The 27,948-nt window shown below is 43.7% G+C and overlaps 1 protein-coding gene across 2 annotated transcripts in view; it reads left to right on the top strand.

The window, feature by feature from the left end:
- Window positions 1-250: 250 nt before the first annotated feature.
- pag1 (phosphoprotein membrane anchor with glycosphingolipid microdomains 1) overlaps window positions 251-27,948 on the top strand; it is an 87,030-nt gene continuing 59,332 nt past the window's right edge. The window contains exons 1-2 of one of the 2 annotated variants that reach the window (XM_041903556.2): window positions 260-309; window positions 427-513. The gene's annotated coding sequence lies outside the window, so the exon portion shown is untranslated. Of the gene's footprint in view, window positions 514-27,948 lie in introns of both variants that reach the window. The other variant, XM_045226389.1, reaches the window with a different exon arrangement.

The following is a 27,948-nucleotide window of genomic DNA, read 5'->3' as shown; positions in this document are numbered from 1 at the left end:
AGCATGAATATATATTTTCCATTGAATAGGCTAGTGTTGAATCAACTGGTTGAATCAACGTTGTTTTCAAGTCGTTTAAATTACATTAAATTGAACCAACGTCAAATAGATGTTGAATTTACATGTGTCCAATTGGAAGCATCTCCACGTTCGGAGTGCAATTACGCACTACATGTCCCAGAGACCATAGCGCAGCTGCTTGCCCGTTCTGTCACTCCTCCTCAACATCTTGCGGGAGAATAGGAGTAGGCTGTGTCTGGGTGCATAGTCTGAATAGCACCGTACTACGTCTGGGAATATACGTACACGGTAGAGAACGCGCCTCACAGCTCCTCAGCTTTGAATAGTAGTTAATACAAATATATAGGGTTTACTAATAAGTATTAATTTTATGTCAATTCTTTATTAAATGCGGGGTTTTCTGAGGTGGTGGAGCCGCACTGCACAAATCCAACGAGTTTCAATTCAACAGTAGCCTAACGACTGACTGCTATTCATGGATGGTCTTCTATGGTAAGTGGTCTCTAGACCTCTTTATTAGCGAATGTAGAAAGTTGCCTCTTCATGTCGACAGGTCAGTTTATTTCGAATGGCAGTGAGGTTTGGGTTGCTATAGGCAAATTCTGAAACTTCATTGATTTCATTTGTATGTTTTATGCCGCAGCACGGCAATGCAAGGAAGGCGGGCGTCTAACAGTCCCTTTGAGGAATGAACCAAATATTTTTCGGAATATTGATTTGGAGATAACTTAGTAGCGGACTTTCTCAGCTCCACAGTAAACTCGGCTAGGGTGAAAGGGCAAATGGGTTGTAGGGAGACCGCAATCTGATGATAGGTGTATGCTGCTTGAACTAATTGGAGCGCTGAATCAAAGTTTCTGCTTAGTTAGGCTAGTAGGCAATTTGATACATTGCAATGCAGCAGTTACAATTTGGGGGATCAATTCAAAGTTGAATGCTGTGCATCTCCTTGCTTGCTGCCCTGCGTTTGCCATGAGTTCTCAGTTTTTACTGAGAAGTATATTAATTTGTCTCTATACAGCCTATATATTTAGGCTCCAGTTCTTGCTATTTCATATTGTAGGCTTTTCAAAAAGCCACAAATGTATTATGGATAAGAACACATTAGATTTGGCATGCATGGTATTACTGTAAAGAAGCTTTTACACTTTCAAGACAAATGTAGAGATCAGAGCATGGGCCTCTTGCATATATTTTGTCTGTCTATTATCTTCAAGCACAACCGCTTTAGTTTATAGTCAATTAAATGAATGTTCTCTAGTACTAGGCACTCACTTTTTATAACAGTGACAGTACTCTGGTGTTGAGATGCAAATTTACTTCCTGCATGGGTCTATAGTCACACAGCAAGACCAGCAGCAGGTGACAGTAGGTGTATTCTATTCTACTTAGTACCCTGATGGTATATTGGGATGCTCAGTGTTACCCTGCAATGGCCTCCATAAGCACAATATAACATAAGCATATCAGAAGGATTGAGTTCAGATTGATGACTGGGCCAATAGTCCCTGAGCCAAAGACTAGCGTACCCTGTCATTAGACAGACAAACAGCATTGACTTTATTGACACCAACAGGCTTAGAGGTTTCTTCCTATCACTGGCCTGGCAGGCTGGCACTTACTGTTCCCCTGTGCCAAGAGAAACGCCCTCCCTCAGTCTGTGTGGACGTCTACTGTGTGTGTAGTCAGTGTGTGTGTGTGTAGTCAGTGTTTGTGTGTGTAGTCTGTGTCTGTCTACTGGGATTAAAAAGAAGAACTCGGGGTTCAAACTTTCCCAGATTCTCTGGCCAGTTTGGCAGTATGCAGGGCAGACAACCACTACTACTGTAACATAACCATCATCACATTATTTTGACCACATGTTGGATGCTTCCCTCAGGGAGACGGTTATTCTCTGCTGTACTGTTCCACAGTGAATTTATTGACCGATAGTAGTTACTGTTAATCTGAAAGTCTTGATATAGACAAGCCTTTATGTCAGTCAAATTATTAATTTAATAAGACAACAGCGTTAACTGCTGCATTCGTTAATGCCAGTTTATTACACCTTCATGTCAAAGATGTGGATTGAATCAGTTTGAAGTTTTATTAGTCGTATGTATAGGATACACATGGTATACACCGTCCAACGAAATGCCTACAACTCAGCTAGCCATCCTAGTTTTTCACTGATAGTAATATAATAGTGATTGTGTTTGACAACATAGATTGAAGCAGACATGTGCGGCACATGTCTGTCGTAAATTTAACCCCTGCATTAGTGGTGTACTATGTCAGGTCAAAATGAGCCGTAGGGATACTGGCAGCTGTGGTGGGGAGGACTTGAAGTGCACTTCTTCAGCACACACGACTACATTCTTTTAAAACACTGGGAACTAAGACGACTTTGGAGAGGTGAAAGCTTTTTGTTCACACACCATCTGAGTGACATAAGCACACTTCAGTTGTCCAAGTGTTTCTACAGCTGGGATTAGGGACAATGTGTGAAGGTGTCTGCACTGCACCCACTGGGCCTCTCAACCCTGATGATACTGATAGATAGACCTAGTGATAGGGATGCTGTAAATGTATATTGTATGATTATTTAAATAGGCCTTACTGATCTAGGCTAATGTATATCCATCTCACACACGCTTGACTATCCACTTCAGAAAGCTTGAAAAGTGTTTGTTTCAATCATTGGGATGTAAACAGTGAGGTGTCTGATTCTCCACTCTGAGAGGCAATTACTTCAACATGCTCCATTTGACACCTTTGAACATTAAACTGAGTTAAATCCTGTGTGTGTTTGTGTGTCTATGTGTGTGCATGCGTCTGTGTGTGTGTGTGTGTTGTAATGCTAATGGTTTAGCCTGGTTTGTTCTGTTAACCACAGGGATGTTTATGTAAGATGTAGATTTTGACCACACAGGCTCAATAGAATAGTCTAGGAAACAGGAAGTACTCTTGAGCCACCTCAGAGCCGTTCCTCTCCCTCAGCTGCAGTCACACTGTCAGCAAGCCTCTGTCAGCAGGGTGTTTGACAACTGTGGTTATAGTTAAAAGGGCATTGTTGGCACTAAGACTTTCACTTTGTGCTTATCATTACCTACTCTCATTTCCAGGCTTCAAAAGCCTCTCTATCTTCAGAGAACTCCCATTCCTTTCCCCCATGCAAGCCTACATTACTTAGTTTAGGCTACAAAACCATTTCCATTATTCCTAATTTCTCCAATAGCAATGGAATTAACAATTCACTCACCAGAAACTGTAAAGGATTTCTTATTCTAGTTTAATACTATCTGTGTGTTTCATATTAAACTCTTGTAAACCTCTTATGAAGATGTCATGGCAGAAAAAGAGAGAGAGCGAGATGGAGCGAAGCCAAGGACAGACGTATTAAGAGAGGAATGAAAAGAAAAAGAATGAGAGAGAGAGAGTCAATTCTAATCATAAAATGAAGGTATCGATCTCTCCTCGTCGGACCATTGTTGGTGCTCTTTAGATTCTCCTTACTGCTATTGACCCTGGCCAAATTGATTTTCTATTTGGACGTGAACATTGTTAGAGCCCTTGTTGCCATGGCCTTCAGAGCCTGTTAGTAGTGGCAATGATTGGAACAAGAACAACTGAAGAGACTCCATTTTCAACAGACGGGTACATTTCTCAAAGGTCATTTCATTACATTGACATTCCTGATGGTGGGAAAATGTGTTGATGCACTTTAATATCCACTAATGCGAACTGATGCTGGAAAAACTCAAAACACCAGATTCACCCAGGATTCTCATCTGAACCTAACTACTATTCATTACCTAATCAGATAAGAAAAAGTCCAGGCCGTGATATTCAAAACAGGGAATCCACCAAATGTCCTATATGGCTGCATTGCAGAATACCTATTAACCAATTTACTAATGATTTATAATACAGGCCTAGTTATTCTGTGACACACTGACCAAGACAAACAGCTTTGAGATCAAGTACCTCAATCTTAGCTGCCATCTTGATCATGTTTACTGTATGATCAAAATCTGCAAAACCCTATGATTGATGTGGTTATCCTGTCTGTGTTTATCCTGCTACGACCTCACATATCTCATTAGCTCAGGTTTTGTTTTGCTGTGGTTGTTTGGTTTCCTGTTAAAACACAGTAGTTGATTATGACAGGGAGTAAGTCGGTGTGTCATGAGAAAGTGTTTCATTTGTCTGGTTCTGATGATTCATTGTGATTTCATGTCACGCCATGTCTGCAATAGTCTCCTGGGATGAGTCTCAAATGGCATCTTATTCCGTATATAGTGCACTACTTTTGACCCTAGTACACTATATAGGGAATGGGATGCCATTTGGGATGTAGCTCTGTGCGACACTAGGAAAACAACAGTGAGGGTAGTGTGGTGTTAGTAAAGGCCACAGCAGGGTACAGGGAAGTGAACACCAGGTCACAGAATGCTAGCTCCACCCTGTTCCTCTACAATTAGGCCTGCACTTTAAAAGCCAAATGAAGCAATACCCAGAGACATATTAGACATCTGGTTGTCAGGTAGGCAACGCCTTTAAAACATGTTGTCACTCTTGGACTGTCAGTGTATTCTAGTCTTTGGAATGTTGGATCACCATTGTCTGAATTCCTTTTCTCAGGTTTAGCACCTACACTAATTAGTGGATCCGGCTATTTCAGCCACACCCGTTGTTGACGGGTGTATAAAATCGAGAACACAGCTATGCGTTCTCCAGAGACAAACATTGGCAGTAGAATGGCCTTACTGAAGAGCTCAGTGACCTTCAACGTGGCACCGTCATAGGATCTTTCCAACAACATAGGATCTTTCCAACAAGAGTTCGTCAAATTTCTGCCCTGCTAGAGCTGCCCCGGTCAACTGTAAGTTTTGTTATTGTGAAGTGGAAACGTCTAGGAGAAACAACGGCTCAGCCGCGAAGTGGTAGGCCACACAAGCTCACAGAGCGGGACCGCCGAGTGCTGAAGCACGTAGAGCGTAAAAAGTCTGTCCTCGATCCAAACTGCCTCTGGAAGCAATGTCAGCACAAGAACTGTTCGTCAGGAGCTTCATGAAATGGGTTTCCATGGCCGAGCAGCCACACCCAAGCCTAAGATCACCATGCGCAATGCCAAGCGTCGGCTGGAGTGGTGTAAAGCTCGCTGCCATTGGACTCTGGAGCAGTGGAAACGCGTTCTCTGGAGTGATGAATCACGCTTCACCATCTGGCAGTCAGACGGAAAAATCTGGGGTTGGCGGATGCCAGGAGAACGCTACATGCCCGAATGCATAATGCCAACTGTAAAGTTTGGTGGAGGAGGAATAATGGTCTGGGACTGTTTGTCATGGTTTGGGCTAGGCCCCTTAGTTCCAGTGAAGGGAAATGTTAACGCTACACCATACAATGAAATTCTAGACGATTCTGTGCTTCCAACTTTGTGGCAACAATTTGGGGAAGGCCCTTTCCTGTTTCAGCATGACAATGCCCCCGTGCACAATGCGAGATCCATACAGAAATGGTTTGTCGAGATCGGTGTGGAAGAACTTGACTGGCCTGCACAGAGCCGACCTCAACCCCATCGAACACCTTCGGGATGAATTGGAATGCCGACTGCGAGCCAGGCCTAATCGACCAACATCAGTGCCTGATCTCACTAATGCTCTTGTGGCTGAACGGAAGCAAGTCCCCGCAGCAATGTTCCAGTGGAGGCTGTTATAGCAGCAAAGGGGGGACCAACTCCATATTAATGACCATGATTTTGGAATGAGATGTTCGATGAGCAGGTGTCCACATACTTTGGTCCATGTAGTGTATGATAACTACAGCCAGACGTGTTTGTCCAGACTCCAGACACAGCTCACATCACGTCGTGTCTGATCTTGCCTGTCCAACACACACACACACACACACACACACACACACACACACACACACACACACACACACACACACACACACACACACTGTTATTAACCGGGGGCCCTTAGCAATATTCTCAGGATAACAGGGAGGAGGGAGGTTAGAGCTTGTGTCTGATAGTTGTCGTGTTGTTGAGCTGCCTGCGTTGTGTCTCTGCTGCTGCACTGCTCAAATAGACATTTCCCAAGTATCGCCCGGTGATCGGCCCTTTCAATGTAATTAGATGGAAGTGCCATAGCGGTGATTGGAAATCAGAGGTCTCCCTCAGGATTGTTGGTAATTTGACACTTATCATGCATTCCCCTCCTGTCATTAGTACAGACCTGATGAGACTGGGGAAAACAAAGCTGTATGTATCCAGTTATAGGTCATTATTTCGCCCCATACGCACTGGGAGATGTGACACTAACGCTGGGTGATGGTGACACTAACGCTGAGTGATGGTGACATTAACGCTGGGTGATGGTGACACTAACGCTGGATGATGGTGACACTAACGCTGGGTGATGGTGACATTAACGCTGGGTGATGGTGACACTAATGCTGGGTGATGGTGACACTAACGCTGGGTGATGTGACACTAACACTGGGAGATGCTGACACTAACGCTGGGTGATGGTGACACTAACGCTGGGTGATGGTGACACTAACGCTGGGTGATGGTGACACTAACGCTGGGTGATGGTGACATTAACGCTGGGTGATGGTGACATTAACGCTGGGTGATGTGACACTAACGCTGGGTGATGGTGACACTAACGCTGGGTGATGGTGACATTAACGCTGGGTGATGTGACACTAACGCTGGGTGATGGTGACACTAACGCTGGGTGATGGTGACACTAACGCTGAGTGATGGTGACATTAACGCTGGGTGATGGTGACATTAACGCTGGGTGATGGTGACACTAACACTGGGTGATGGTGACACTAACGCTGGGTGATGGTGACACTAACGCTGGGTGATGGTGACACTAACGCTGGGTGATGGTGACACTAACGCTGGGTGATGGTGACATTAACGCTGGGTGATGGTGACACTAACGCTGGGTGATGGTGACACTAACGCTGGGTGATGGTGACACTAACGCTGGGTGATGGTGACACTAACGCTGGGTGATGGTGACACTAACGCTGGGTGATGGTGACACTAACGCTGGGTGATGTGACACTAACGCTGGGTGATGGTGACACTAACGCTGGGTGATGGTGACACTAACGCTGGGTGATGGTGACACTAACGCTGGGTGATGGTGACACTAACGCTGGGTGATGTGACACTAACGCTGGGTGATGTGACACTAACGCTGAGTGATATGACACTAACGCTGGGTGATGGTGACATTAACGCTGGGTGATGGTGACACTAACGCTGGGTGATGGTGACACTAACGCTGGGTGATGGTGACACTAACGCTGGGTGATGGTGACACTAACGCTGGGTGATGGTGACACTAACGCTGGGTGATGTGACACTAACGCTGGGTGATGGTGACATTAACGCTGGGTGATGGTGACACTAACGCTGGGTGATGGTGACACTAACGCTGGGTGATGGTGACACTAACGCTGGGTGATGGTGACATTAACGCTGGGTGATGGTGACACTAACGCTGGGTGATGTGACACTAACGCTGGGTGATGGTGACACTAACGCTGGGTGATGGTGACACTAACGCTGGGTGATGGTGACACTAACGCTGGGTGATGGTGACACTAACGCTGGGTGATGGTGACACTAACGCTTGGTGATGTGACACTAACGCTGGGTGATGTGACACTAACGCTGGGTGATGGTGACACTAACGCTGGGTGATGGTGACACTAACGCTGGGTGATGGTGACACTAACGCTGGGTGATGTGACACTAACGCTGGGTGATGGTGACACTAACGCTGGGTGATGTGACACTAACGCTGGGTGATGTGACACTAACGCTGGGTGATGGTGACACTAACGCTGGGTGATGGTGACATTAACGCTGGGTGATGTGACACTAACGCTGGGTGATGGTGACACTAACGCTGAGTGATGGTGACACAAACGCTGGGTGATTACATTTACATTTACGTCATTTAGCAGACGCTCTTATCCAGATCGACTTACAAATAGATGTGACACTAACGCTGGGTGATGGTGACACTAACGCTGGGTGATGGTGACACTAACGCTGGGTGATGTGACACTAACGCTGGGTGATGTGACACTAACGCTGGGTGATGGTGACACTAACGCTGGGTGATGGTGACACTAACGCTGGGTGATGTGACACTAACGCTGGGTGATGTGACACTAACGCTGGGTGATGGTGACACTAACGCTGGGTGATGGTGACACTAACGCTGGGTGATGGTGACACTAACGCTGGGTGATGTGACACTAACGCTGGGTGATGGTGACACTAACGCTGGGTGATGTGACACTAACGCTGGGTGATGTGACACTAACGCTGGGTGATGGTGACACTAACGCTGGGTGATGGTGACATTAACGCTGGGTGATGTGACACTAACGCTGGGTGATGGTGACACTAACGCTGAGTGATGGTGACACAAACGCTGGGTGATTACATTTACATTTACGTCATTTAGCAGACGCTCTTATCCAGATCGACTTACAAATAGATGTGACACTAACGCTGGGTGATGGTGACACTAACGCTGGGTGATGGTGACACTAACGCTGGGTGATGTGACACTAACGCTGGGTGATGTGACACTAACGCTGGGTGATGGTGACACTAACGCTGGGTGATGGTGACACTAACGCTGGGTGATGTGACACTAACGCTGGGTGATGTGACACTAACGCTGGGTGATGGTGACACTAACGCTGGGTGATGGTGACACTAACGCTGGGTGATGGTGACACTAACGCTGGGTGATGTGACACTAACGCTGGGTGATGTGACACTAATGCTGGGTTACACTAACGCTGGGTGATGTGACACAACACTGGGTGATGTGACACTAACGCTGGGTTACACAAAATCAGGGTTATGTGAAACTAACACTGGGTTATTTGATACTAACACTGGGTTATTTGATACTAACACTGGGTTATGTGATACTAACACTGGGTTATTTGATACTAACACTGGGTTATGTGATACTAACACTGGGTTATTTGATACTAACACTGGGTTATGTGACACTAACATAGTTACGTAGTTGACTCCAGCTTGAGGGTGGGCGTCAAGGACTGACTACTCCTTTTGGAGATGACTTGCTGTGCGGTTAACCAAGGGGGCTGGGCTAGCTGTTGCTGTGGCTGCTGCCTGAAGTATGGAGTCTGATAGGATAGGATAGAACAGAACAGGACAGAACAGTACTGTGTGTTTGCAGAGTGTGTTGCTGCTGCTGTTTCTGTATGATGTGACACAGACAGGGAAGAACCTCATCTCACACACCACTGGATAACAGCATTGCAGGGACACCGGGAAACACACACACAAACCAACATACACGCACACACATACACACACTCAAACACACACACACACACACACACACACACACTGCAGCTTGGTCGCCCTCTGACTAGGTGGCCCTGTAAAAAACTGGTTTAGTCGTAACACTTCCTGTAGAGGAAGGCATTATTAATGCGTTTTAAATCAGGTCTCACTGAGTGTCAGTGCGGTGGTTGCAGGTGTTGTGGTCATGTGTAGATGAGAAACAGGAACTTCATTCAACAGCAACACCACCCAACATCCCCGGAGGCCTTGTAGAAAAAAAGAAGGAAGGGAAGTGCTACATGGTTTTGGTAGACAGAAGGTGCTCTTTGGTAAAAGGAGTGAATTGGTCATCAAAAAGAAAGGAGGACCAAGTTACTCTTCATATAATTAATTAAAATGCCTTTATTTGTATGGAAACAAAGATTAAAAACTCTGACGCGTTTCGGCTGCATGGCCTTCGTCAGGGAGTACCCTGGAGGCCTTTTGCATCGGACTCAACTACCAAAATAGACACACGATGATAAACACAAACAACCATTTGTCTGTTTGTATATCAGGAGGAGAGTCATCAATGGCCGATGGTCCCTGAGGAGCGATGGGCCTGTTAGTAGGCTCGTCTGTTGATAAGAGGGACTGGTCTTGTTTATAGCCTTTTCTCCTGACTCCTGGCTATATGATCTGAGAACTATGCAGATGCTCTATAGAAACATGTTCTGATGATTCTCATGTTTCTGGAATGCAGTTGTAGTTTGTGTATCTGTATTTGTACATTAGATAGATAGTGGGTTGAGTCAGATGTCTGATAACATGCATTGGAGTGCTGGTTTTGCTTACTGTGTAGTTTCTTTCACTGTGTGCAATCAGATGAGAAATGTGATGACCTGTCAAGTGGCCTCTCATCGATCGGAAGGTGGAGGCTCCTGGCAGAGAGGGGACATCTACCAGTCTGAGAAAGACCTTATCTACCTCCTCCCTCTCTTTACCTCCCCCCTCTCTTCTCTCCCGCTCTCTCGTTCTTTCATTTTGGAAACTTCCCAATCAGCAGTATCTGGTGTCCTGTCGGTCGGTAGTCTTGGGTGGGCGGAGGGACGGGGACGTGGATATTTATCCTCCTAATTACCCACAGTGCACCACACCACGTAGCTTTTGTACTTTTCACAATTAAGGGGGACCTCCCTCTTCCTCTTCCTAATGGCTGGCCTGGCTGGGAAACAGCTCTGTTATCTAGCTGAGGCATATTAATACAAAACGTAGGAAAACAACATGTAACAAAGGCCCTCTCTCAACCCAAGTCCCAGTTCAGTTAGGCAGTGCTATTCAGTGGACAGTGGACACACTAGTCCACCTCTTTTTATAGTTGGACCTGAGAAGCACTCAGGCTCAATATAAAACACTAAATCAAGAAGCTTGATATCATTGATGGAAAATCAATGACATGATATGATGTCATACACGCACACACATACACACACTCAAACACAGCGTCGTCCAGGGTAGGGGAGGGAGTGGCCGGCAGGGATGTAGCTCAGTTGATAGAGCATGGCGTTTGTAACGCCAGGGTTGTGGGTTCGATTCCCACAGGGGGTAGGAAAAAAATAAATATATATATATAATGTATCCATTCACTTAACTGTAAGTCGCTCTGGATAAGAGCGTCTGCTAAATGACTAAAATGTAAAATGTAATGATATGGGCAAAAGTGTATCTCACCTGGTTGTCCAGGCTTGATCTGGTCTGGAGCAACAAACTGCCTGTATCTGTATCATACAGTGCATTCGGAAAGTATTCAGACCCCTTGACTTTTTCCACATTTTGTTACGGTACAGCCTTATTCTAAAATGGGTTAAATTGTTTTTGTTCCTCATTAATCTACACACAATAACCCATAATGACAAAGCAAAAACAGGTTTTTAGAAATTTTTGCAATTTATATCAAATAAAAAGTGAAATCACATTTACATAAGTATTCAGACCCTTTACTCAGTACATTGTTGAAGCACCTTTGGCAGCGATTACAGCCTCAAGTCTTCTTGGGTATGACGCTACAAGCTTGGCACACTTGTATTTTGGGAGTTTCTCCCATTCTTCTCTGTAGATCCTCTCAAGCTCTGTCAGGTTGGATGGGGAGCGTTGCTGCACAGCTATTTTCAGATCTCTCAAGAGATGTTAGATCGGGTTCAAGTCTGGGCTCTGGCTGGGCCACTCAAGGACATTCAAAGACTTGTTCCGAAGCCACTTCTGCGTTGTCTTGGCTGTGTGCTTAGGGTCGTTGTCCTGTTGGAAGGTCAACCTTCGCCCCAGCCTGAGGTCCTGAGCGCTCTGGAGCAGTTTTTCATCAAGGATCTCTCTGTAATTTGCTCCGTTCATCTTTCCCTCGATCCTGACTAGTCTCCCAGTCTCTGCCGTTGAAAAACATCCCCACAGCATGATGCTGCCACCACCATGCTTCACCGTAGGGATGGTACCAGGTTTCCTCCATACGTGACGCTTGGCATTCAGGCCAAAGAGTTCAATCTTGGTTTCTTCAGACCACAGAATCTTGTTTCTCATGGTCTGAGAGTCATTTAGGTGCCTTTTGGCAAACTCCAAGCGGGCTGTCATGTGCCTTTTACTGAGGAGTGGCTTCTGTCTGGCCACTCTACCATAAAGGCCTGATTGGTGGAGTGCTGCAGAGATGGTTGTCCTTCTGGAAGGTTCTCCCATCTCCACAGAGGAACTCTGGAGCTCTGTCAGAGTGACCATTTGGGTTCTTGGTCACCTACCTGACCAAGGCCTTTCTCCCACGATTGCTCAGTTTGTCCGGGTGGCCAGCTCTAGGAAGAGTTCCAAACTTCTTCCATTTAAGAATGATGGAGGCCACTTTGTTCTTGGGGACCTTCAATGCTGCAGAATTGTTTTGGTACCCTTCCCCATATCTGTGCCATGACACAATCCTGTATCGGAGCTCTACGGACATTTCCTTCAACCTCATGGCTTGGTTTTTGCTCTGACATGCACTGTCAACTGTGGGACCTTATATAGACAGGTGTGTGCCTTTCCAAATCATGTCCAATCAATTGAATTTACCACAGGTGGACTCCAATCAAGTTGTAGAAACATCTCAAGGATGATCAATGGAAACAGGATGCACCTGAGCTCAATTTCAAGTCTCATAGCAAAGGGTCTGAATACTTATGTAAATAGGGTATTTCTGTTTTAGCTTTGTCATTATGGTGTATTGTGCGTAGATTGATGAGGGAAAAATAATCAATTTTAGAATAAGGCTGTATCGTAATAAAACTTGGAAAAAGTCAATATCTATTTATTTTTATGAGCGTTTATGTCCGCTTGTTCTCATGTTGTAATTTTGGTCTCGTCTCCTTCGCTCTTCTGTGCTGTGTGTACCTTCCCATTTACACCAGAGATCTGTATATCAGGACGAGATGCACGTCTCCACCCTAACAATGGGAATTGTTGTCCCAAAGGCGGGAAGGCGGGCGACAAGCTTAGGTCCAAAATAAGCCCATAGAAACACATTGGCCTTATTTTGGACAGATTTTAGCGAGAGTGAAACCTCTTGTTTCACCTCTTCCTCTATGGTTTATACACACACACACCAAGCCCCTCCCCCTGCCTCTCATGCCAACAAAGTTGAGAGATCACATCTTCCTCTCTGACAAGCGGTTTCAACTCGCTATTTGGGCTCCTGAGTGGCGCAGTGGTCTAAGGCACTGCATCTCAGTGGTAGAGGCGTCTCTACAGACCCTGGTTCGATTCCAGGCTGTATCACAATCTGGTCGTGATTGGGAGTCCGATAGGGTGGCGCACAATTGGCCTAGCGTTGTCCGGGTTTGGCTGGGGTAGGCCGTCATTTGTAAATAAGAATTTGTTCTTAACTGACTTGCCTAGTTTAAAAAAAATCAAAAATTGCATTTGAGGTTTGGTCCAACAGAATCGGTCATATGAACACCGAAACACATTGAGACATTATTTTACTGTTGTATAGGAAATGTTAACTTTTTTAATGATAGCCTTTTTATGTCTCAACTACTCAAATTGCATGCAGAGCAGACACTATTAAAACAAGAGTATTAATGAACATTTATTCTGGAAAATGAATGCTCAGTTTGTCTTCATTTTTATTACTTAAATAGGGTTAGTACATGCCACAGTGGTGTTGGTACACATACATTAGTTACATTTACATTTTAGTCATTGTAGCAGACGCTCTTACCCAGAGCGACTTACAGTTAGTGAGTGCATACATTTTCAAACTGGCCCCCCGTGGGAAACGAACCCACAACTCTGGCGTTGCAAGCGCCATGCTCTACCAACTGAGCTACAGGGGACATTATTAGTGAATGTGCATTATGCATGGTTCTAGTTAAATTTGTAACAAAAAAGGGCATTTTCATTGATTGACTTGAAAGCCAGATCAGTGATTATTGCCCACATTTTTTGGGGGATAAAATAATTACATTATTATGGTTGTGGAACGCTTATATTTAGCCTGGGTATAACTTCACAAGCTCTGAATTGCAGTGTATTTTACCCTTAACTGTACAACAATGCTTATAAAAATAATAAGTAAATAAAGAGATATATAGTGAATCTCCCATAAGTTTAAAAAAAATTGAGAGATGATTTGTAGGCCATATCGCTCAGCCCTACATGCACTAGACTTCCCGCACAGCCTACCTGCACTGTATCCGGGAGCTGTTGGCTAGAGTGAAGGTGCCAAGACCAGAGTAGGCACATTTGCTTTTTAACACAACCGTTTTTGTGACAAAACTATTGGTAGAATTGAAAATACGATGGAAACACGTTGAACTTTAGATTGTTATTCGGCACATGAAAACTTAAGTGACATTTTGTGTGCACTACGTCATCACGCACTGATTTTTATTCGCAACAAGTCCATTTGGTGGAAACAAACCACTTGTGGGAAAATGCGCATATCCCATTATGCGGATTCTAGAATATTTGCATGAAAATTTGACGCCAATTGGATAGAAACCTAGCTACTGTCAACAAAAAAGTATTCAGCGGAGGCTGTTAGAGACTAATCTGAAAGAAACTAAGGATATTCTCTCTCTCTCTCTCTCTCTCTCTCTCTCTCTCTCTCTCTCTCTCTCTCTCTCTCTCTCTCTCTCTCTCCTGTCAATAACTATGGCCATCTCCTCTATGAGTGGCAGATTGTTTACTGACGTTCTCCTTCCTCTCCAAAGACATAGGGCTCATTGAGTAAATCCGTGGCTGTGTTGTTTGCCAAAGCAGACAATCTGTAAATATGCTTCCCCGTTGTCCGCTTTGGCAAACGGCCAGCCACGGATTTACTCAATGAGCCCTATGTCTTTGGAGAGGAAGGAGAAGAAAGTACATTCCCTTGATGGCTAACGTCAGTAAACAATCTGCCCGGTGAAGGAAGGGAGGGAGGGAAACAAACCAATAGTGGATCATTTGCATAATTCCCTTGCTGTCAATCTCATGTTACTGCTGCACTTTGAGGGGAAACAGATATATGAACGCTCTCTCAGGTGAAATGGGCTCCATCCTATTGTATTACCAGACCCATTATCAATATGAAGGCTCTCTAACAATACACTACCAAGCTGTCATCAAGGCAAAGGGTGGCTATTTGAAGAATCTCAAATATAAAATATATTTAGATTTGTTTAACAATTTTTTGTTTACTACATGATTCCATATGGGTTATTTCATAGTTCTGATGTCTTCACTATTATTCTGCAATGTAGAAAATAGTACAAATAAAGAAAAACCCTTGAATGAGTAGGTGTGTCCAAACTTTTGACTGGTAGTGTATTAAAAATAATAAACAGAAATACCTTATTTACGTAAGTATTCAGACCCTTTGCTATGAGACACGAAATTGAGCTCAGGTGCATCCTGTTTCCATTGATCATCCTTGAGATGTTTCTACAACTTGATTGGAGTCCACCTGTGGTAAATTCAATTGATTGGACATGATTTGGAAAGGCACACACCTGTCTATATAAGGTCCCACAGTTGACAGTGCATGTCAGAGCAAAAACCAAGCCATGAGGTCGAAGGAAATGTCCGTAGAGCTCCGAGACAGGATTTTGTCGAGGCACAGATATGAGGAAGGGTACAAAAAAATGTCTGCATCATTGAAGGTCCGCAAGAACACAGTGGCCTCCATCATTCTTAAATGGAAGAAGTGTTTCCAAAATTTTGACTGGTACTGTACATCAAGCATCACAGATGAGAGGATAGGAGAGGGGCGGGTTTGGAGCAGAAAGGAAATGTAGTGGAATGAAATGAAAGATGTAGTGTGTGTGTGTGTGTGTGTGTGTGTGTGTGTGTGTGTGTGTGTGTGTGTGTGTGTGTGTGTGTGTGTGTGTGTGTGTGTGTGTGTGTGTGTGTGTGTGTGTGTGTGTGTGTGTGTGTGTGTGTGTGTGTGTGTGTGTGTGTGTGTGTGTGTGTGTGTGTGTGTGTGTGTGTGTGTGTAATGTGATAATGCTGGCAATCTCTCAGGACTGGAGATGGAGGGAGTGCTGGAAGAGGAAAGAGAGATTTGAAAAGAGGATAGAGGGATATTGAAAAAGAGGAGGCACGCAGCAAGGAGGGACTGTGCTGCAGTGAGCAGCAAGAAAAAGGTTCTGAATCAAGCCGGGCCAGAAAACCTCCTCGGAATACTGAACGACTGAAGAGGAAACAAAAGAGGAGAGCTCAGGCCAAAACTAAAGAATCGTGTATTTTAGAACATTCTAGTGCATTTTAGCTCATTCTAGTTCATTTGAGTGCATTCTAGTGTGTTGTAGTGCATTCTAGTGCATTCTTTTCAAGTTCACTGGCCTTTAGAAGGGAGGAGAAGGGTGGTAGTTTAATCATCTATAATGCAATGCATGACTAAACACTGGGAATAAGGAAGGATGTTCTGTACTTTCTTTCAGAACAGGAGAGACAGATTCTTGGAATGAAAAGGAGATGTGAAACAGAAAGACGAGGGAAGAGAAGTAAGAAGAAAACAATAGAGAGATGAGACGGTATGAGAGTTGAGGTTCATGATTAGGTATCCGACAGAAAGCATTGGTTTGTTAATAGGGAATGGGAATGTTAGGGAATGGGACTGTTATAGTATGGGAACGCATGATCATTCAGGAAGAAATGTTATGATGAAGATGGCGGGAAAGGATCCAATGGGAACTACTTGGACAGGAAGTGAGTAGAGGAAATCCCAGTTGTAATCAAACATGCTGCATGATGATTGGATAAGGACAACAAGAGACCTTAGACCTCCAATGCTGTGTCTGCAACACGTGCTTGGGTATGTGAAACAACACTATCCAGTAATATTGCTTTGGGCACTGATGTTGGGCGATTAGGCCTGGCTCGCAGTCGGCGTTTCAATTAATCCCAAAGGTGTTCGATGGGGTTGAGGTCAGGGCAGTCAAGTTCTTCCACACCGATCTCGACAAACCATTTCTGTATGGACCTCGCTTTGTCCACGGGGGCATTGTCATGCTGAAACAGGAAAGGGCCTTCCCCAAACTGTTGCCACAAAGTTGGAAGCACAGAATTGTCTAGAATGTAATTGTATGCTGTAGCATTAAGATTTCCCTTCACTGGAACTAAGGGGTCTAGCCCAAACCATGAAAAACAGCCCCAGACCATTATTCCTCCTCCACCAAACTTTACAGTTGGCACTATGCATTGGGGCAGGTAGCGTTCTCCTGGCATCCGCCAAACCCATATTCGTCCGTCGGACTGTCAGATGTTGAAGCGTGATTCATCACTCCAGAGAACGCGTTTCCACTGCTCCAGAGTCCAATGGCGGCGAGCTTTACACCACTCCAGCCGTCGCTTGGCATTGTGCATGGTGTTCTTAGGCTTGAGTGCAGCTGCTGGCCTGCAGTATATGTTTGTCCTGATTCACCCCCCCCCCCCATTGTTTTATTTTCCCATTTTGCTCTTATCCAGAGAGAGTGAGCTACAGATGGGAGTCTGTTCGTGTATAGGCCTAGTAAATTGCAGTTCTTGTCTTGTAGAGTGATTGTGTGATGAATTGCTTGTACCTCATGGCTATCGATCCCTCTCTCTTCTATAGTGAGGCATCTTATTGACTGACTGTTTGGCTGTAACTCTCATCTTGAATAATCACATATAGTATTGGCAGGGCTATGTGTGTGTCTGGTTGTCTGTCTCTCTCTTTCTCTATTTTTCTCACTCTTTCTCTCTCTCTCTCTGGACCTGGGAAAAATCCTCCTTGTCAGTCTCTTGGTGAGGAGGGGAGGTTGATGTCTGTTCAGTCTGTCAGTCCATCCTTCCTATTTTCTCCGTCTCCATCTGTGATGGGGTTGCTAGGTGATGGATGGACAGGTTGGCGTGGCGGCCTTGTGTGCCAGCAGGGCGCTCAGTATCATGGCAGGGTACTCCGTCTCAGAGAGAGAGAAAGAGAGGTGAGGTAGAGAGAGAGAGGGGAAGTTACACGGCAACACTTTTCTTTCGCTGTCGTCCAATCGAGTAGTTCATCATGCTCGATAGAAAACAGTCTCTGTAAGTGTAGCTACTGTTCCTGTTTGCAGATTTAAAAATGTCTTATACGGTATATTGATATATTTAGATGTTGACATCCTCTCTGTACTGTGTGGAGTTCAGTTTAACTTTCTTAACGTAGTGTACTGTACGGAACATGAAAGAACATCTGTTGTTTCTGAAATGTGAGATTTATTTTAATTGGATTGACTTGATAATTTAGTTCAATGTTATGTGAGAGTGAGAGAAACAAAGTGAGAGAGAGTTGAGAGAGTTTGTATGATGTCTGGGGCATGTCAACCCCTGGGAGATCCTTGGCAGCTGTGGTGTTGGTGGAGTAAAGGATTATGGGAGATGAGCAGCAGTACCCACAGCTTTCCCAGGAGGCTTTCTCTCTCTCTCTGTGTGTGTGTGTGTGTGTGTGTGTGTGTGTGTGTGTGTGTGTGTGTGTGTGTGTGTGTGTGTGTGTGTGTGTGTGTGTGTGTGTGTGTGTGTGTGTGTGTGTGTGTGTGTGTGTGTGTGTGTGTGTGTGTGTGTGTGTGTGTGTGTGTGTGTGTGTGTGTGTGTGTGCGTGTGTGTGTGTTACTTGCTGCTGTAGCGTCTGTAACAGCTGGGGCCTGGTTAGTCACACAGCCACAGCAGTGTAGCCTACCTGCACACGCACACACACAGTTCAGATAGTCACACATACACACCTGCAAACCCTACATATATGACAGTTGATTTAAAAAGCAACCATTATGATAGATAACATTGGCTCTGTTCTGTCTTTATGAAAGGGTCCTCTTTGGAAACGGCCAGCCACACTGTTCAGTCTCCTATTGATTTCCATTGTGTGTTACTGCCTCGTCCCTTTCTCCTCTGTGTGAACTAGACATACTGTAACTGAGGCCACTAGACATACTGTAACTCAGGTTACTAGACATACTGTAACTCAGGCCACTAGACATACTGTAACTCAGGTTACTAGACATACTGTAACTCAGGTTACTAGACATACTGTAACTCAGGTTACTAGACATACTGTAACTCAGGTTACTAGACATACTGTAACTCAGGTTACTAGACATACTGTAACTCAGGTTACTAGACATACTGTAACTCAGGTTACTAGACATACTGTAACTCAGGTTACTAGACATACTGTAACTCAGGCCACTAGACATACTGTAACTCAGGTTACTAGACATACTGTAACTCAGGTTACTAGACATACTGTAACTCAGGTTACTAGACATACTGTAACTCAGGTTACTAGACATACTGTAACTCAGGTTACTAGACATACTGTAACTCAGGCCACTAGACATACTGTAACTCAGGTTACTAGACATACTGTAACTCAGGTTACTAGACATACTGTAACTCAGGTTACTAGACATACTGTAACTCAGGTTACTAGACATACTGTAACTCAGGTTATTAGACATACTGTAACTCAGGTCACTAGCCATACTGTAACTCAGGTTACTAGACATACTGTAACTCAGGCCACTAGACATACTGTAACTCAGGTTACTAGACATACTGTAACTCAGGTTACTAGACATACTGTAACTCAGGCCACTAGACATACTGTAACTCAGGTTACTAGACATACTGTAACTCAGGCCACTAGAGATACTGTAACTCAGGTTACTAGACATACTGTAACTCAGGTTACTAGACATACTGTAACTCAGGTTACTAGACATACTGTAACTCAGGTTACTAGACATACTGTAACTCAGGCCACTAGACATACTGTAACTCAGGTTACTAGACATACTGTAACTCAGGTTACTAGACATACTGTAACTCAGGTTACTAGACATACTGTAACTCAGGTTACTAGACATACTGTAACTCAGGTTATTAGACATACTGTAACTCAGGTCACTAGACATACTGTAACTCAGGCCACTAGAGATACTGTAACTCAGGTTACTAGACATACTGTAACTCAGGTTAACTCAGGTTACTAGACATACTGTAACTCAGGTTACTAGACATACTGTAACTCAGGTTACTAGATATACTGTAACTCAGGCCACTAGACATACTGTAACTCAGGTTACTAGACATACTGTAACTCAGGTTACTAGACATACTGTAACTCAGGCCACTAGACATACTGTAACTCAGGTTACTAGACATACTGTAACTCAGGTTACTAGACATACTGTAACTCAGGTTATTAGACATACTGTAACTCAGGTTACTAGACATACTGTAACTCAGGTTACTAGACATACTGTAACTCAGGCCACTAGACATACTGTAACTCAGGCTACTAGACATACTGTAACTCAGGCCACTAGACATACTGTAACTCAGGTTACTAGACATACTGTAACTCAGGTTACTAGACATACTGTAACTCAGGTTATTAGACATACTGTAACTCAGGTCACTAGACATACTGTAACTCAGGCCACTAGAGATACTGTAACTCAGGTTACTAGACATACTGTAACTCAGGTTACTAGACATACTGTAACTCAGGTTACTAGACATACTGTAACTCAGGTTACTAGACATACTGTAACTCAGGTTACTAGACATACTGTAACTCAGGTTACTAGACATACTGTAACTCAGGTCACTAGACATACTGTAACTCAGGTTACTAGACATACTGTAACTCAGGTTACTAGACATACTGTAACTCAGGTTACTAGACATACTGTAACTCGGGTTACTAGACATACTGTAACTCAGGTTACTAGACATACTGTAACTCAGGTCACTAGCCATACTGTAACTCAGGTTACTAGACATACTGTAACTCAGGCCACTAGACAAACTGTAACTCAGGTTACTAGACATACTGTAACTCAGGTTACTAGACATACTGTAACTCAGGTTACTAGACATACTGTAACTCGGGTTACTAGACATACTGTAACTCAGGTTACTAGACATACTGTAACTCAGGTTATTAGACATACTGTAACTCAGGTCACTAGACATACTGTAACTCAGGTTACTAGACATACTGTAACTCAGGTTACTAGACATACTGTAACTCAGTCCACTAGACATACTGTAACTCAGGCCACTAGCCATACTGTAACTCAGGTTACTAGACATACTGTAACTCAGTCCACTAGACATACTGTAACTCAGGCCACTAGACATACTGTAACTCAGGTTACTAGACATACTGTAACTCAGGTTATTAGACATACTGTAACTCAGGTCACTAGCCATACTGTAACTCAGGTTACTAGACATACTGTAACTCAGGTTACTAGACATACTGTAACTCAGTCCACTAGACATACTGTAACTCAGGTTACTAGACATACTGTAACTCAGGTTACTAGACATACTGTAACTCAGTCCACTAGACATACTGTAACTCAGGTTATTAGACATACTGTAACTCAGGTCACTAGACATACTGTAACTCAGGTTACTAGACATACTGTAACTCAGGTTACTAGACATACTGTAACTCAGTCCACTAGACATACTGTAACTCAGGCCACTAGACATACTGTAACTCAGGTTACTAGACATACTGTAACTCAGGTTATTAGACATACTGTAACTCAGGTCACTAGCCATACTGTAACTCAGGTTACTAGACATACTGTAACTCAGGTTACTAGACATACTGTAACTCAGTCCACTAGACATACTGTAACTCAGGTTACTAGACATACTGTAACTCAGGTTACTAGACATACTGTAACTCAGTCCACTAGACATACTGTAACTCAGGCCACTAGACATACTGTAACTCAGGTTACTAGACATACTGTAACTCAGGTTATTAGACATACTGTAACTCAGGTCACTAGCCATACTGTAACTCAGGTTACTAGACATACTGTAACTCAGGTTACTAGACATACTGTAACTCAGTCCACTAGACATACTGTAACTCAGGTTACTAGACATACTGTAACTCAGGTTATTAGACATACTGTAACTCAGGTCACTAGCCATACTGTAACTCAGGTTACTAGACATACTGTAACTCAGGTTACTAGACATACTGTAACTCAGGCCACTAGACATACTGTAACTCAGGTTACTAGACATACTGTAACTCAGGCCACTAGACATACTGTAACTCAGGTTACTAGACATACTGTAACTCAGGTTATTAGACATACTGTAACTCAGGTTACTAGACATACTGTAACTCAGGTTATTAGACATACTGTAACTCAGGTTACTAGACATACTGTAACTCAGGTTACTAGACATACTGTAACTCAGGTTACTAGACATACTGTAACTCAGGTCACTAGACATACTGTAACTCAGGTCACTAGACATACTGTAACTCGGGCCACTAGACATACTGTAACTCAGGTTATTAGACATACTGTAACTCAGGTCACTAGACATACTGTAACTCAGGTTACTAGACATACTGTAACTCAGGCCACTAGCCATACTGTAACTCAGGTTACTAGACATACTGTAACTCAGGTTACTAGACATACTGTAACTCAGGTTAATAGACATACTGTAACTCAGGTTATTAGACATACTGTAACTCAGGTTACTAGACATACTGTTACTCAGGTTATTAGACATACTGTAACTCAGGTTACTAGACATACTGTAACTCAGGTTACTAGACATACTGTAACTCAGGTTACTAGACATACTGTAACTCAGGTTACTAGACATACTGTAACTCAGGCCACTAGACATACTGTAACTCAGGTTACTAGACATACTGTAACTCAGGTTACTAGACATACTGTAACTCAGGCCACTAGACATACTGTAACTCAGGTTATTAGACATACTGTAACTCAGGTTACTAGACATACTGTAACTCAGGTTACTAGACATACTGTAACTCAGGTTACTAGACATACTGTAACTCAGGTTACTAGACATACTGTAACTCAGGTTATTAGACATACTGTAACTCAGGTTACTAGACATACTGTAACTCAGGCCACTAGACATACTGTAACTCAGGTTACTAGACATACTGTAACTCAGGTTATTAGACATACTGTAACTCAGACCACTAGACATACTGTAACTCAGGTTACTAGACATACTGTAACTCAGGTTACTAGACATACTGTAACTCAGGTTATTAGACATACTGTAACTCAGGTTACTAGACATACTGTAACTCAGGTTACTAGACATACTGTAACTCAGGTCACTAGACATACTGTAACTCAGGTTATTAGACATACTGTAACTTAGGCCACTAGACATACTGTAACTCAGGTTACTAGACATACTGTAACTCAGGTTACTAGACATACTGTAACTCAGGTTACTAGACATACTGTAACTCAGGTTATTAGACATACTGTAACTCAGGTTATTAGACATGCTGTAACTCAGGTTATTAGACATACTGTAACTCATTGAGAGATGTTCAATGTCACTTACAGCATTTCTGTTGTCGTACCGTTTATTCTGTGAGGACACACAAAATGATTTACAAGGCTGCTGTGAGTCCATCATCAGTGATTATGTGTGTGTATCTCGTATTCTCCTCTGCAGGGCCACACTTCAAGGCTTTGATTTCTGTGGTCATAACTCCATCCCAGGGTCCTGTGTGCCTTGTCATTTATACAGCCTATTACTGTGCCACGAGCCTGGCCCGCCAGACCGAGAACAAGAGGTGTGTGTGTGTGGAATTTAATCCCAGTGTTCTGGGAGTGTCACCAAGCCAGCCTTGATCTTCGGGTGTTAAACCAATGCTATCTATCCCTCCCTTGAACATGATGCTTGACTCGGGTTTAATGGCCATAGAGAGACATATTAGATATTATTTTTAAAAAATTATGTATTTTTTACTTTTACACCAATTTCGTGGTATCCGATTGGTAGTTACAGTCTTGTCTCATCGCTGCAATTCCCCTACGGACTCGGGAGAGGCGAAGGTCGAGAGCCATGCGTCCTCTGAAACACGACCCTGCCAAGCTGCACTGCTTCTTGACACACTGCTTGCTTAACCCGGAAGCCAGCCGCACCAATGTGTCGGAGGAAACACTGTTCAACTGACGACCGAAGTCAGCTTGCAGGCGCCCGGCCCGCCACAAGGAGTCGCTAGAGCACGATAAGACAAGGAAATCACGGCCGGCCAAACCCTCCCCTAACCCGGACGACGCTGGGCCAATTGTGCGCCTCCGCATGGGTCTCCCGGTCACGGCCGGCTGCTGTAGTGACGCATCAGCACTGCGATGCAGTGCCTTAGACCGCTGCGCCTCTCGGGAGGTCCCCATATTAGATATTCTTAAGGCTTGTTACATGCTGACCAAACCACTCGTGTTACGTGCGTGAGCGTTGCAAAATAAATGTACACGTACAGTACCAGTCAAAAGTTTGGACAGACCTACTCATTCCAGGGTTTTTCTTTATTTTTACTATTTTCTACATTGTAGAATAATAGTGAAGATATCAAAACCATGAAATAATACATATGGAATCGTGTAGTAACCAAAAAAGTGTTAAACAAATCAAAATATATTTTATATTTGAGATTCTTCAAATAGCCACCCTTTGCCTTGATGACAGCTTTGCACACTCTTGGCATTCTCTCTTGGCATTCCCATCTCGCCCATCTCCTCATTGGTTTTTAGGAGCATATACCCACATGGATGATTGATAGCTGAACTGAGTGGCATACTCCAGTCCAGTTGGTGGTGGTAATGCACCTTAAAGTTGGTTGCCAACTGCATTTATAAAGTCAGAAGAAGAAGTCTGAAGGAGGAGAGATTACTAGAAACTAACTAGGTTTACCTTTTTATCTGTGGATTAGTTGTCGGAGTAGAGGACCTTGTGCATTTCAGGTAAAGTAACAACCCAATATTTATATCCCAGGACAAATTAACCAGCAACAGTAATAAGCAAGCTAGCTAAATGGCCATGAATGTTTCATGCGTTTCAACCTGTCCCCAAATTAATATAGGTGGTTCAGAGTTCGTTTTAGTGTGGATGGACAAAATCAACATGCGCGTGCCCGGTCTAGTCAGCATGTTAGAGGTTAGCAGAATAAAGAAAGAGACAGAAACGGGAATAGAGATGTCTTGATTGAATCATCTTGCTGAACGATAGCCAGCAAGTTAATTCATTATTTATGAAAATATCAAAGTTGGTGATGGTTGCAAGTGAATAGCAACTAACTGTAATGTCTAGTCAGTGTTTTCTTTGCCCCGTTGCATGTTTTAATAGGGTCTTACATCAGTTATATTAAATTAACAAATAGTGTGTATTAAAAACAACAGCATTGTAGGCTGCTGTTACTCCTCCATGGATCTCTCCAGAAGGGGTTCAAATAGGGGCCTACTTCCCAAATGGCACCCTATTTCATATATAGTGCACTACTTGCTCAAAAGTAGTAGGGAATAGGGTGCCATTTGAGGGCAGTGCTACTACAGTACAGTAGTTTCATTACAACAGTAGTTTCAGGTCTGTTATTTCTATACTTCCCTTCTCTTTCGTTTCCTGCTAAACGATATATAGTATGCCCATGGTGCTATAGGTGGAGGCTCTTTGGCTGAATCCCAACCATCTTGAATAACTTGCTGTATAGGACTAGACAGGTTAGGGCAGGACTGAGCTCCTCCATACAGTAGTATAGGAGACGAGGAGGGAGCATTGGGACTTCCTTTCATTCTCTCTCTCTCTCTCTCTCTCTCTCTCTCTCTCTCTCTCTCTCTCTCTCTCTCTCTCTCTCTCTCGCACTCTCTCTCTCTCTCTCTCTCTCTCTCTCTCTCTCTCTCTCTCTCTCTCTCTCTCTCTTTGCCTCCCTCCCACCTGCTCTCTCTCATCTTAAAGCCGTCTACATCAAACAGTGGTGCTGTAGCAGGTTTTTATTGGTGGTTTTTATATCCACTGTGGCTGAGTCTCTACCTGTTGGGAGCTAGACAGGCTTCAAAGCATTCGGGTTCATTACTTATTTTTATTGAAAGCAACATGGGGGGGATGTATACGTAAAAAAATATGTCATGAAATTAAGTTGGACTTGTATGCAAGTGCTTTCGCTATAGTAACATTTGATATTCATTTACCAGATTTTCTGTGTATATTATGACTTTTCCCCATATTAAAGCATAGTGATAGTGAAAATTATTCACTGGCGGATTCTATTGTAGATCACTTTCCTGCAAAACAGTGATGAGCCATTTCTAAAGGAATGTGTCTCATTTCTCTGTGTGGAAAACCGTGGAAAGTCTGGAGAGTGAGAAAGACACTATAAAAGGTCTGCCTGCCTGAGTTAAGAGTAACGTTGTGTGTGTGTGAAGGAAGTAGCTAGTCCTAGCTGGCTGGGATCCCACCTTTTAGAATGGCCTCATAATCTCCGACCACAAACAATGGGAACCCAAAAAAAACGCCCTTTCAAAGCTATGACGCAGCGCCGACAACTTGAAACGCCTATAAGCTTTTTGTTGCGTTGGTGGCCGGAGAAGGATATAGTTACAGAGACTATACATTTTTTTGTGAACACAGTGTGGTGGTAGAGAAGTCTCTCAGCAAAAACAATGGCAGTGACAGGGACATGTGAAGGACACACACACACAGGACAGGGTGGCTTACATGACTAGTCAACAAAACAAAGGAAATTAGCTGCTGTTTAAACTCTCCCTCATCTAGACAAAGACTCAGGCCTTATAATTAACTACAAAAATACCTTATTCAAGGAGAAAGTATTTCAAGGATACTGTTGTTATTATTAGGCGATTGTTGGACATGAACACACACACACACAGTTATGTAGCATTACTTCTGCACCAGAAAGTCTGAGGCGGCTGGTAAGTGACCCATTTGGGGACCCAAGGAGACTAGCGTGTAGCTAGCTATCATAATCCTTCACCGGCTTAGAAATGCATTTATCTCTTGAGCAAGTGGTCAAATGGGGCATGATAGTGTCATCACAATAGTGTCATCTGTCATGTGTCCACAGAAAGTGTTAAACCCAGCAGCAGGCTGACTACATGGCCGACATTAAGGCTTTCTGATAGGAGGAAAGTGGCTGAGTGAGAGAGAGAGTAAGAGAAGGGGAGAGAGAGAGAGAGAGAAATAAAGGACAGAAAGAAAGACGGATAGACAGACTGATAGAGTTGGAGCGAGAGAAAGAGAGAGACCCTCGCCTGAGCACCTGGCATATATTGTGTTAGATTACACCAGCGTAGTATTGTGTGCCTGTAAACTGCAGCATTACAGAGGTAATAAGACAGATAATATGGATCATCATATCTAACTTTCCCCATTAAGTCCATTCTGGGGCTGAACTCAGTGTTTAGCATCTGTCTCACTGGTAGTTAATGTCTTTACCTTACCACCATTGCATAACATGGACTGCTGCTGGGTCCATTCCTTTCCCTTTGGCTTGAGCATGTAAAAGTGTATACACATACACAAAGCTGTTATAACTGAGAATAGCAGGGTCGTAGTGGATCTCTTTCTCAGTGCTTCGCTACATTCCTCCCACCCCCGGGGCTTTGGGATAGTGGGGTAGATGTGGGGTCATCCACCCAGCGAACAGCACCTCTCTCTGGGGCCTCTTTGTCCAGATGAGCCCGTCATCTCACGCACAGCAGAGCTCCCCAAACTACGGTCCCTGACATCTGACAGAAGCTACAGTTGAAGTTTTAGGTTGGAGTCATTAAAACTCATTTTTTCAACCACTCCACAAATTTCTTGTTAACAAATTATCGTTTTGGCAAGTTGGTTAGGACATCTACTTTGTGCAGGACACAAGTCATTTTTCCAACAATTGTTTACAGACAGATTATTTCACTTATAATTCACTGAATCACAATTCAAGTGGGTCAGAAGTTAACGTACACTAAGTTGACTGTGCCTTTAAACAGCTTGGAAAATTCCAGAAAATGATGTCATGGCTTTAGAAGCATCTGATTGGCTAATTGACATCATTTGAATCAATTGGAGGTGTACCTGTGGATGTATTTCAAGGCCTACCTTCAAACTCAATACCTCTTTGCTTGACATCATGGGAAAATCTAAAGAAATCAGCCAAGACCTCAGAAAGAAAGTCTGGTTCATCCTTGGGAGCAATTTCCAAATGCCTGAAGGTACCACGTTCATCTGTACAAACAATAGTACGCAAGTATAAACACCATGGGACCACGCAG

Source organism: Coregonus clupeaformis, chromosome 17, assembly GCF_020615455.1.
Source record: "Coregonus clupeaformis isolate EN_2021a chromosome 17, ASM2061545v1, whole genome shotgun sequence".
Taxonomy (NCBI): domain Eukaryota; kingdom Metazoa; phylum Chordata; class Actinopteri; order Salmoniformes; family Salmonidae; genus Coregonus; species Coregonus clupeaformis.
The sequence above is the reverse complement of the archived record's forward strand: the minus strand, read 5'-3'. Positions and strand labels throughout refer to the sequence as shown.